This window comes from Rattus rattus, chromosome X, assembly GCF_011064425.1.
Source record: "Rattus rattus isolate New Zealand chromosome X, Rrattus_CSIRO_v1, whole genome shotgun sequence".
Taxonomy (NCBI): domain Eukaryota; kingdom Metazoa; phylum Chordata; class Mammalia; order Rodentia; family Muridae; genus Rattus; species Rattus rattus.
This window is the reverse complement of record NC_046172.1, coordinates 59,833,366-59,844,938: the sequence shown is the minus strand read 5'-3', so window position 1 is coordinate 59,844,938 and position 11,573 is coordinate 59,833,366.

Below are 11,573 nucleotides of genomic sequence, written 5' to 3'. Positions count from 1 at the left end.
GTGAAAAAAACAGATAAGGTTTCAACTGTTCAGAGCAGTGATACCAGAGGTAGAACCCAGGGCCTTGCACTTGTTAGGTAAGCACCCCAACACCAGACTCCCGCTCATTTTAAAACAATATATTTGAGACCAAGACAGAGCCCACTCTGTAGTCTAGCTGCCCACAAGTTCGGATCCTTCTGCCTCAGCCTCCTGAGTGGTGAGATTATAGCCATGCGGTACTACACCAGGCTCAGTTAGGTTTCCTTCTACAAAACCATATTAAAATTACATTTATAGTCAGTGTGACAGCACATACATTTTTCTAGCACTCAGGAGGCAGAGGCAGGTAGATCTCTGAGTTTGAGGCCAGCCTGGTCTACAGAGTGAGTTCCAGGCTAGCTAAATATACAAAGTGAGATCCTGTCTTTAAAAAAAAAGACAGTAAAAACCAGGTATTGCTAATTTTTTTCAGGTCTAGTTGTCTTCTTCTTTTTTTAAAAGTGCTTTAAAAAAAAGATTTATTTTACGTATATGAGTATAGCATTGCTGTCCTCAGACACACCAGAAGAGGGCATCAGATTCCATGACAGATGGTTGTGAGCCACCATGTGGTTGTTGGGATTTGAACTCAGGACCTCTGGAAGAGCAGCCAGTGCTCTTAACCACTGAGCTATCTCTAAACTCCTAGTTGCCTCTAATTCCAGGAAGTTGGAAGCATCAATTTGCTGCTGAGTAGGGGGTGCTAATCTGCATACTGCGTGGTGCTGGACATCCCTTCAGTTAGCTCCAGGTACAGGATGCTTTATGCCTTGGTGTATCCCACTGGCAAGGTCCTGCCGAGTGACCTATCTAGATGGGGCAACGGGATGCTAAACTGACCTTCATCCTCATTCCTGGCATACAGAGAAAAGCTAGGCAAATGTGTTCCCAAATCGTTTTCCACTATTTGGAAAAGTCCCTGTCCCCAAACATTGCACCTAACCTCCGAGGCCAAGTTACTTTCCTAATTCTGGTTTCTATAACAACACGACTTAATGAAGGAGCAATTTTTTCTTAAAATAATTTGACCCGTTTCCATATCAACAGGGGTTTATTTTGGTGCTGTGTGCAGTGAGGGCTTGGTAGCCAGCACTTGTCAACACCTTCTGCACCTTGGGAAGGACTGGAATTTCCAGGGGACATTGAGAAGTGGTATCCAGGTAAGCTGAGGCCACAAGGAAAGCAACAGTGTTGATACCTTAGAACTTCCTTCTTGGGAGCTTTTGTGGTGTGAGGATAGAAGAGGAGGAGGAGAGACAAGCCCACTCAAGGTCTTTGTAAAGTCTGTGGCTTACATATACAAACACCACATTGCTGGACCTCCCTCATGGGAACCATAGGCCAAGAGGGGTGACAGAAAGGGGCAGAGCTACAGAGTGTGCATAGTAAATTATTCCATCTGTGGATGACTATGAGTGGTCAGATTTAGCAAGCAATACTAGCTGGGATAGACCTGCACAGAGGTCTTGGGCAAGCAGTGTCAAGATTCCTCCCTGCCCTTGGGGAGCTCATTACTCAGAGGCTGCCCTCTAGGACACTGTGTCCCAAGACGTTTTTGTGCTTAGGAATCCCTAAGTCCCCAGGGATCTTGCTGAAAAGTGGGCTGGGGTTCAGTAGGTAGGAAAGGGGGGCACACAGAGGTTCTGCATTCTGCATGTCCTCCCAAATTGTCATATCTTACTCTGAGGTGCAAGGAGCTAGGCAAATTAGAAGTTGGAAGAGAAACATTTCAGGGCCACTGGGAAGTCCATTTCTAGCATCGTCCAGAAGATGCTCAGCCCTGTGGTTTGTGTTACATTTCCCACTAGAATGGGGCTCCTTTTCACTTGAGTGGGTGGGGAATTCTGTTTTGCTTTATGAGGTACTTCTGGGGTTATTATTAACAAGAATGTAAACATAGAACCACCAGGGTGGTTAAACAACTTCGGCTAGTGACCACCAGAATTGCTTCAGTTCCTTCCTGAGGAAGTTCAAGTCCGTCAACTGACATGGTATGGGGAAGAAAGAGTCCATAATATTCTCAATTAAGCTTCCACTTAATGGGGCTTGAGAGATAGCTCAGCAGTTAAAAGCACTTGTTTCAGAAGACCGGGTTCAGTTTCTAGCACCTACATCGTGGTTCACAGCTTTCTGTAACTTCGGTTCCAGGGGATCTGAAACCTTCTCCTGAACCCTTGGGCACCAGGAACACACTTGGTGCTCACATACTCATACACATAAAAGAAATAAATCTGAAAAAAATCTTTTTTCTTTTCTTTTTCTTTGTTTAAAGACCATGTTTGAATGCTCACTTTGGAGTGATGCATTATAGGAAGCCAGCCTAAGTCACATCACTTCTCAGTGGTCCATCTACATAATGGAGTTAATCACACCTAACTTATAGGGATGTTTTCAAACATTAAAAGAATATTTGTAAAGGGCCTAAGATATGGTTGGTGTGGTGATAATAAGTTCTTCACTCATTCAACAAGTGCTTATGGGATTTCTTCTGTGCATTGGTCACATAGAGACGGGATGCAACAGTGAAGGAGATGGAGTTCATAGTTGAGCAAAAGAAATATGTCGTACAACAAAGAAAGCAGCCACACAAAAGAGTTATAAAAATAGCATGTCTGGACAGGGAAACAGCAAGTACAAAGGCTTCAGAGTGGGAGAGAGTGAGTATAGGGGTCAATGTATCTTTGGAGCGTGACTGAGGGGAGGTATCGTTTTTAAAAAGATATTGCAGGGCTGGAGAGATGGCTCAGTAGTTAAGTGCACTGATTGCTCTTCCAGAGGGCCTGAGTTCAATTCCCAGCAACCACATGTGGTCCACAACCACCTGTAATGGGATCTGATGCCCTCTTCTGGTGTGTCTGAAGACAACAGTGCACTCATATATAATAAATAAATAAATAAAACGAAAAGAAAATATTGCAGACATGGACAAGAGCCACATTGCCATGAGGTCTTATAGACCATTGGTCAGGACCTTAGATGTGATGCCTAGCATAAGTGAAAGTTACTGGAAGGGCTGATTCAGGGCAGGAATGAGATGCCATATGACCAAACTGGCTGCTTCATGGCCTGCACTGCTGGTAACCTAGGCTCAGTGTGTTTTCCCTCCATATCTGGTTGTATGTAGGTCCCCTGAATTTGCAGGACCACCAAAAGACTCACTAAAAGGCTTTGGGCGTAGAAGCGGTGTGTGGCTCGCACATGCTGTTAGTCTGCTACAATTGGCATAGAGTAGCCAACAGGGACTGTGTGGTGGGCAAGCCCCTCTGCTCTGCAGCATCCTTCACAGGTTCAAATCCTTAATCTGCCACTTATTTATCTATGAGACTGTGGGAAAATCATATTGACATGATGGGCCTCAGTTACCTCACATGGTAAGGATGTAGACTAAGGCATAAAGTATTACGTTATCCAAAGCTGTCTGAGGTGTGTCTAAGTATGTACTTCACAGGGTAGGTGTGGAACTGGGTTTCCTCTCTGACTGGTGCCTAATGTGTATGACAAGTGCCTGCTGTTTAGACAGTAGATGGGTGATCTCTGGTGAGTTAATGAATGGGTAAGGGCTGTCAGTGTCACAGAACCCTGAAACACAACAGCTAATTTGTGGTTGGGACCACAAGGAGTATCCATGTGCCCGGGTGTGCAGATTTCCCCTGCTACTCTGAGGAGTCACCAAAACCAGTTGGTGTGGTCTCTTAAACTGTCTATCTCTCCTTTCCTCCACTCCTCGGCGCCTCCCCCAGTCAAAGCCCTATTACTTCTCATCTGGCTAACTTCAAGCGTGTTGCTACTCCTCCTCCCTCAGAGCACATCTTGCTTGCTCACAGTCCAGCCTGCCCACCCGGAAGGGGACAGCACTCCTCAGTTCCAGCTCATGCTTCCATTACAGCCACATTATATTTAAAAACAAAAACAAAAACAAACAACATATCGGTAGCCTGGCGTGTTGGCTTGAGTCTGTAATCCCAGCACCCAGGAGGCCGAAGCAGAAGGAATGATATGAGTCCAGGGTCAACCTGGGCTACAGAGTGACTCAAAAGAGTCAAAGAAAACAAATACATTGGCAAAGCGATTCTTTTGGTGCTGTGGATCAAATCTAACATGTGGGGCACACATTCTTCCATTGAAATACATTTCAGACATTCATTTGGGGGTGGGGGAGACTGACTGTCACTATGTAGTCTAGGCTGCCGTTGAACTTGAGATCTTTCTGTCTCAGCCTCCCAAGTTCTAGGATTGTAGGCATGTACCAAAACTCATGGCCATTAAAATTATGTAAAATCTGTGTACAGTGAGAAACGATGGCCAGGTTATACTTGGCCTTTTAGCCTATCAATTTCCAAATGCCAAACTCTCTCCCTCTCTCCTCCCCGCCCCGCTGTGTATTCCATTTTTTCTGCATCTACTCTAAATGTTGAGAAGAATTTGTGCCTTGTCAGTTGGTATGAGCACATGAAAGTCAAAATCAAAAGCCAACTTTTTTGATTTCTGTCTTTTAAAATGAAGCTCCGTCTCCTTTTTCTTGGCTGCTCTAACAATATCAGGTTTCCCAGGCAACCTGCAGGCCTCAGAACAGGGCTGTAACCTCAATATGGTGACCCCCCTCTCTCTGAGATATGGGTCACCCCAAAAGAAAGGAAGGAACACGGAGACCACAGAACCAGCTTCTGTGGCACCGACTTGCTTAGTTTGGTAACCTCTTAAGCACAGACTGTGCTGAGGATGGCATTGGCTCCATTCCCTCCAATTTCCTGAAGCCATGCTGTGTAGCTTGGTTCTAAACGGGAGCCACTGGAGGAAATACCAAGGACCAAGAACTATAGTTACCGAGAATTCTAATTCCTTTCATAACCAGGCTCCTTGGTCATACAGAGTACATAACTACTCTGGAAGGTTGCATGAGGCTCACCCAGAGGCCTGGGTAAGGGAGTTGCATTTTTTGCATCACTGAAGACTTTGAACTGCTGCCTAGACCTGATACAGAACCAAGGCACCCATCCCTAAGCTAGCAGGGTGCTAATTGACAGCTCACATTTGAGCCTGTCCAAGGTAACTCCCCCTTGTCTGCACCCAGAATGGAGACAAGACAATACCTTATTGAGACAATAAAGGGAAGGCCTAGCTGTCTGGTTTCTGTGGGGACCACTGACTGGACTGAGGTCTCTCATGCAAGTTTGAAAGAGTTCGACTCTTGTCTCTGACTCCTGCCACTGTCATTCACTAAAGCGACTGTTCTACAAAGCAGTCCCCAACAAGTTGCACAAGAGGTCGAGCTGGGAGATTTCAGTGAGTACAAGACCAACCTGAGCTACATAGTAAGCGCCAGGCCAGCCAGGGTTATGTAGTAAGGCCCTTGCTCAAAATAAAACAGAAACAAACAATTCTCCCAATTCCCTCCCACTTCAAAAAGCAATCAATTACTAGCAAACCTCCTGCATACAAATCTGTTTGGAAATCTGGTCCCTGGAGAAACCAATCCCTTGTCTTGGCCTCGTTTCTATCACTGTCCTTTCTCTGTTGACGACTTCAATTACTCCAGTGCTTCCTTGATCAACTCAAATGAAGGGCGACTCCCAAATCCTCCCGTTGCCATGGCTGCACTCCCAGCCTGCCCGCTTGCATTTCCCAGAGCCAGGGAGACGTCTTCACCTGAGTATCTGAGTTTTTAGTTTCAAATTCAACATACTGAAGGCAGAACCCTCGTTCACGGCCCCTGTTCTTCAACGCAAGTCTCTGTTGTTAATGCCGTCTAGACGCTGGAGACAGACTTCACAAACATTTTGGGCAACCCCTTGGCCAGAAGCCCTCAGTATCCACCTTGGTAACTATAGAATTCAAGAACCATTTCCTATTTTTTCATTCAAGGCCATCCCCATTGACCCCAATCAGCTGCTTTCCTATTAGGCCTCTAATACAATTTCTTAATATTTTTATTTTTTAAACATTTTGTGTATGTGGGTGTTTTGCCTGTGTGTATGTGTATACACTAAATGTGTACCTGGAGGTCAGAAGAGAGTGTCAGATACCCTGGAACTGAAATTATTATAGATGGTTGTAAGCTACTATGTGGATGCTGGGAATTGAACCCGGGTCCTCAAGAATAGCAGCCAGTGCTCTTAATTTCCTGTGAGCCTGGTTTCTGAGGCCAGAAGAGTTCATCAGATCCTTCTGTAATTGGGGTTACATACAGTTGTGAGCCACCATGTGGGTGCTGGGAACCAAATCAAGTCCCCTGGAAGAGCAGCCAGTGCTTTAACCTCTGAGCCATCTCTCCAGCCCTGATCTCTTAATATCCTTATGGCTTGGGTTCCTTTGGAAATCTGATAATAGCTATAGACCCTTTCTCAGAATGTTTTCACAAGCATAAAGCACACAGGATGGCAAAGGAAGTCAGCTGGATTTAAGGTTATCCACACAGATTTTTAATTCGAGGTAGGTAACCGATGCTTCATTGTCAACACAGTAAGTAACAGGATTTAGCGATGGCTCTGATAACTGCCATGATTTAGAAGTATTCATTGACTGGAATAAAGTTTCAAGATATCTGCAGCAGCTTCAGTGACACAGAAACGTATCTGTGGTTTCTTTAGAGGCGAAAGTCTTAGATACTGCTAATGGTACTATAACACACTGCTTGGAAAACAGACTAAATTCCAATTAGAGGTTTGTGGTCATCCAGCTGAGCACATCCGTGCAACAACGACTCTAACCATAGCTATGATTGGCGATTAGTACTTCCTTGAACAAATGCCATATAGCCTATGTCCATCATGGTGAACGTGCCACTCTCTGTGTAGATCCTTTGCCACAAGATACCGGAGCCCGGAGCAGCACAATTCATTGCCTGCTCAGCACAGAACGCAGGTGGGCATTTTCACTGGACTTCGTACTCTCTGGTTCCAGTCTTGCTTCAGTGACTTTACTTGCCTCCACTGGCCCAATTAGAAAGCCCTGTGGAGCTTAAGAGATGGTTCATTGCTCTTGCAGAGAACCAGAGTTCAATTCCCACTGCCTGTATGGTGACTTACTACCATCTGCAACTCCAGTTCAAAGAATCACACACCCTCTTCTAACCCAAGAGGGTACCAGGCATGCATGTAGTGCATACATACATGCAGGCAAAACACCCATACATATAAAACAGATGAAGTGTCTAGCCTGGTCTACAGAGTGAGTTTCCAGAAAAGCCAGGGCTACACAGAGAAACCGTGTCTTAAAAAAAAAACCAAAACAAACGAACAAACAAACAAAAAATGTTTTTTAGAAAAGAACACCCAGGATTCATGTTATGGAGCACCTAGTAGGAGCAGTCATTCTAAGATTTTAAGTGACCATGATGCTCTTGGGCTTCCGGGATGTTTTTCATCTTTCTCTTGCTACCATGGCATGCAGAGCATAGCACAGTCTTGTACAATGAGAAATCCAAATTGCAATTGTACCCGCATTAGGAAACACTGGGTAGACACCCTGAAACAGCTCCCTGAGTGCCTCAGTGGTCCTTGTTGATCAGAGTGCTCTCTCCTAAGGCAGAATCAACTGAAGCACATTTTCCCAGGCCCTGCCCAGTCCCCACTGGCCTGAAAGGTAGGTCATCTTTACAGCTTGCATTGGGACTGTGTCTTTCACAGATGGTGAGGGAGCTCTCTTTCCTGGCTTCACACACTGGAGTTCAAAGGCAAATTTTGTCAGGACTACAAAAAGTCAAGAGGCTCTCCCTAGGCCCGATGGTCACTATTGTGAAGGGCAAGGTTGATGGGTGTCCACTTTCAGTTTTCTTCTAGGTTATGGTACTTGGGACCTTTCTGATTCTGTCCCGTGGGAAGGAAAGCCTTTTTTTGAGCAGCCTCTAAATTGTGACCGGAGGGACCACTCCCACCTGGAGCAAGAGGATGCTTTTATGAAAAAAAATTTTCCTAGGCAGGAATTATCAGGAGCTAGCCTTCTGCTCATCTCCTCTGCTTTCCATGAACCAGTCTGATCTCTTTAAAAAAAAACCTGGTCCCCTCTTCCCTAGCTCAAGTGTTCCAGAAAATGCCTGCAACCTCATGTTGGTGGAGAAGTGGCTTCTGCCAGTATGGCCCATAATGCTCATGAAAGAAAGGATTAGTTGCTTCTTCAAAAGGCAATATTCCATGACTTCTCATCGATCTCTTAAGAAAAAAAAATATTTATTTAGGGGCTATTTATCATTTTTCTCCTGTATAAAGCAATTTTAAAATATTATATGGAACCACAGAAAATTGCTTTGAGCAATTTCATAGGGTTCAATCTATTACATGTTCTTGTTTGTTTCTTGCTGCAATCTTGGGTGTTCGTAGCCCCATTTTACAGAGTGGAGATGAACAAACTTTTGACTAAGGATATATAGGAGCCAACAGGCTCTTGATCTTTAGGTAGGATGCTCCAGCTTGGAAGATCCTTAAAGCAATGATGTGGGGAGAGACAGGGCCAGGAGGCTGTTTTCTGAGCCTACCCTCAAGAGTCCCGAGTTGGTTTTACTTCGGGACCTTTTTTTAGTGGAGGAAATCAGTGGGTGCCCGGGTGTCTACACATGATGTTCAAAGTGACGAAGTGACAAGTTAAACTTTGGGGATTTTGAGAGAGAGGTACAACGGAAATAATATCCAGGCCACATGATACCATGGAAGAATGTGCCCATATTCTTGCATTCATTCACCTAAAGCAACTACTGTGTAGTTCCCACAGACATGACAGGCTCTCCAAGAACCTTTGTGCTATGGACATTTGGGACAGAGGTATATTCAATGGGGCTTCTGGATCTTGGCCAGCCGGTGAAGGGGCAGGATGTTGGGAGCCAGAAAGCCATCATGCTGGCATTTTGAGTGGCTGTGAAATCACCCTGTTTTCCTAGCCCCGCTTGGCTTGTTCGGAGGTTACAGCTTGTGTGATCAGGCAGAAAGAAGCTAGCATGCTGCTGGCCCATCAGGAGTCTGATACCACTGAGAGGTTCTGGCTGTTGGGCTGGCCACAGGAGCAGTAAGGATAAAAGAGGAATGCTGGCACCCCACCCTACGCTCTTCGGAGGTGATGGGGACACTGCAGACAGTGCTGGTGACCAACGGCTCCCTCCCAGACTTCCACAGGAGAAAATTCTTTTCTCCTGCAGCAAAGCTGCTCTGAACCTTGGCTAGCCCCAGGCTCTGTTTTGGTAGCTGGCCAGTTAGGAAGGCCAGGCAAGGAAGGAGGACTGGCTTGGAAATCATCAAGCAGTGGGCACTGGGCCATCACCTTTGCCCAGGGAAAGCATGTGTCCCTGGAAGGGATAATCCCATTTCTCAGCATCCTATCAACCTCAGAGTGGGGAGTAGCCCTCAAAGCTACTGTAGAGTCCAAATGCTTCCCCAAACTGGCCCGGTGGTCTCAGACTGGGCCAAAGCTGGATGTCTCATCACCTGGACTCTACAGATATTGTCTTCTTCTGCGTACAGCACCCATCAGGTACCACCCCCAAGTTCAAACAGTTCATAACTGTTCTTTGCTTACCATTCCATCGCTCTAGGCTGTGATGCCATGGCTGTCACCACTGCTGCGTAGGACCACAGTAGCTGTGGGCCACCCGAGTTAAGATCTCACAGTTGAGTAAGCCACAATGTGGGTTCCTCCCACCACACCCTCCCTGACCTCAGAGTTAGGGCTTTCCTCAAAGCCCTGTTGCCACACAACTCAGTTTTGATAAAAAAGGAAATGGGTACTGGCTCTTAAATGCAATGAAACTTGTAAGAAGGGCTGCCTCTGGAGGGGAACCGGTGCTGGGTCTCAGAACACCCCCGAGTGGCAAGTGCTTTCTTCAGCTCTGGCCAGAGCTGGAACCCATTGAAAAGAGGAGGACCTTTGGGTCTTTGGTACCTTTGCTCACAACTCAAAGCTGGACAGGTCCTGAGAAGTCACACCATCTTACTTCCTAATCCATCCCTACCAACCTCAGAGGCTCACAGCTCAGATGACATTTTAGATATCCCTGCCTGTTCAACCTCCACCGTCCACTACCATCTCCACCAGCCACGTGTGGCCCTTCAGCATTTAAAATTGGATGGAATTGTAAAATCCACACGAGATTTCAAAATCCAACAATGGACAATGCTTTAATAATTTTAATGTGGATTACATGTGATTTTATTTTGTTACATATTGGATTAAATAAAAATATAACATTAAATTAATCTCACCTCTTTTACTTTTTTTTATGCTGCTTGGGCTAGAACTCTGGGCTTCACATGTTAGTTAAATGCTGCACTGCTGAGTTAGGGCTCTAGGGCTCTTTTTATTTTTTGAAACGTGACTCCTGAAAATGGAGGCTGCTACTGCCAAAACTGCTAAATAGATGAACGGAACAAAATAGATGATAATCTAAAACCAGCTCCTGCATGTAAGAGTAAAGGTGGCATTTTCAGATCTCTATGTGTAATATTTGAGCATTACTGGAAAATCCAAAATCCCTTATGTGCCTCGTTATTGTGGTTCTCATAACATTTGTCTTGGTTGGAATGGTGCTGGATCTCCTATTTTAAGCAAATGCCCACCAGTAGGGATGGTTCCATACATCACACTGCATCCACACAGATGGGGGCTGGGATTAGAGCTCAGAGGCAGAGCACCTTCCTAGCACATGCACAGCCCTGGATCCCTAGCACAGACAAAGAGGAAGTGGGAAAACATTAGAGTTAATAGTAAATTAAAAGGCAGGGCTCGAGATGGGGTGGGGTGAGGGAGAGCAAAAACAGGGCATGGTGGTGTATGCCTATAATCTTAGCTACTCAGGAAACTGAAAAGGATCAAAGATTCTAGGCTAGCCTGAGCCATAAAGTGAGTTCAAGACCAACAGGGTAACTCAGCAAGATCCTGTCTCAAAAAAAATAAAATAAAATAGAAGGCTGAGGATACATACGCCTTAGTAGTAGAGTGCACAGAGCTTGTCTAGCAAATGTGAGGCCCTAGGTTCAGTTTGTACAGAGTGGGGGAAGGGCAAATGGAGGGTGTGGCAGTATACTTCTGCAATCCTAGCATTCTGGAGGCTGAAGCAGAAAGGGCACAAGTTGAAGTACTACAGCTTTGGTTGCATAGCAAGATGCTGTCTCAAACCCAAATAATGAATAACAATAAACGAACGAAAAATCGAGGGCCAGCATGTACAGTGCCATCTTCAATGTACATGTGAAACATACACAGGCTTACATACATAGGGAAGGAGTCTGTAATGACACAGGAGTTACTGTTCCCATTGCTGCCCTCCAGGTACTGTGTGGAGAACTTGAGAGCAAAGGGTGGGGGTAGGGTGGAGGTGGGAACAGGACTGTGACCTGCTCTTTTCCTTTGAGATCTTTCAGTACTATTTGAAATGTTAACACATGTGAGGTTTCCCTAATGGGAACCACAAGAACAAAACTGGATAAAATAGATTACCATTCCGTACATTAAGATAATGTCCTAGAACACATCGTATAACCAGACTATTAAAGGGAAAATAAACCACTTTCTATTTTCACCGCTGTCTCTATTTGTGTCCTTGTAAGAGCCCCTCTTCTTTTCTTCTTTCT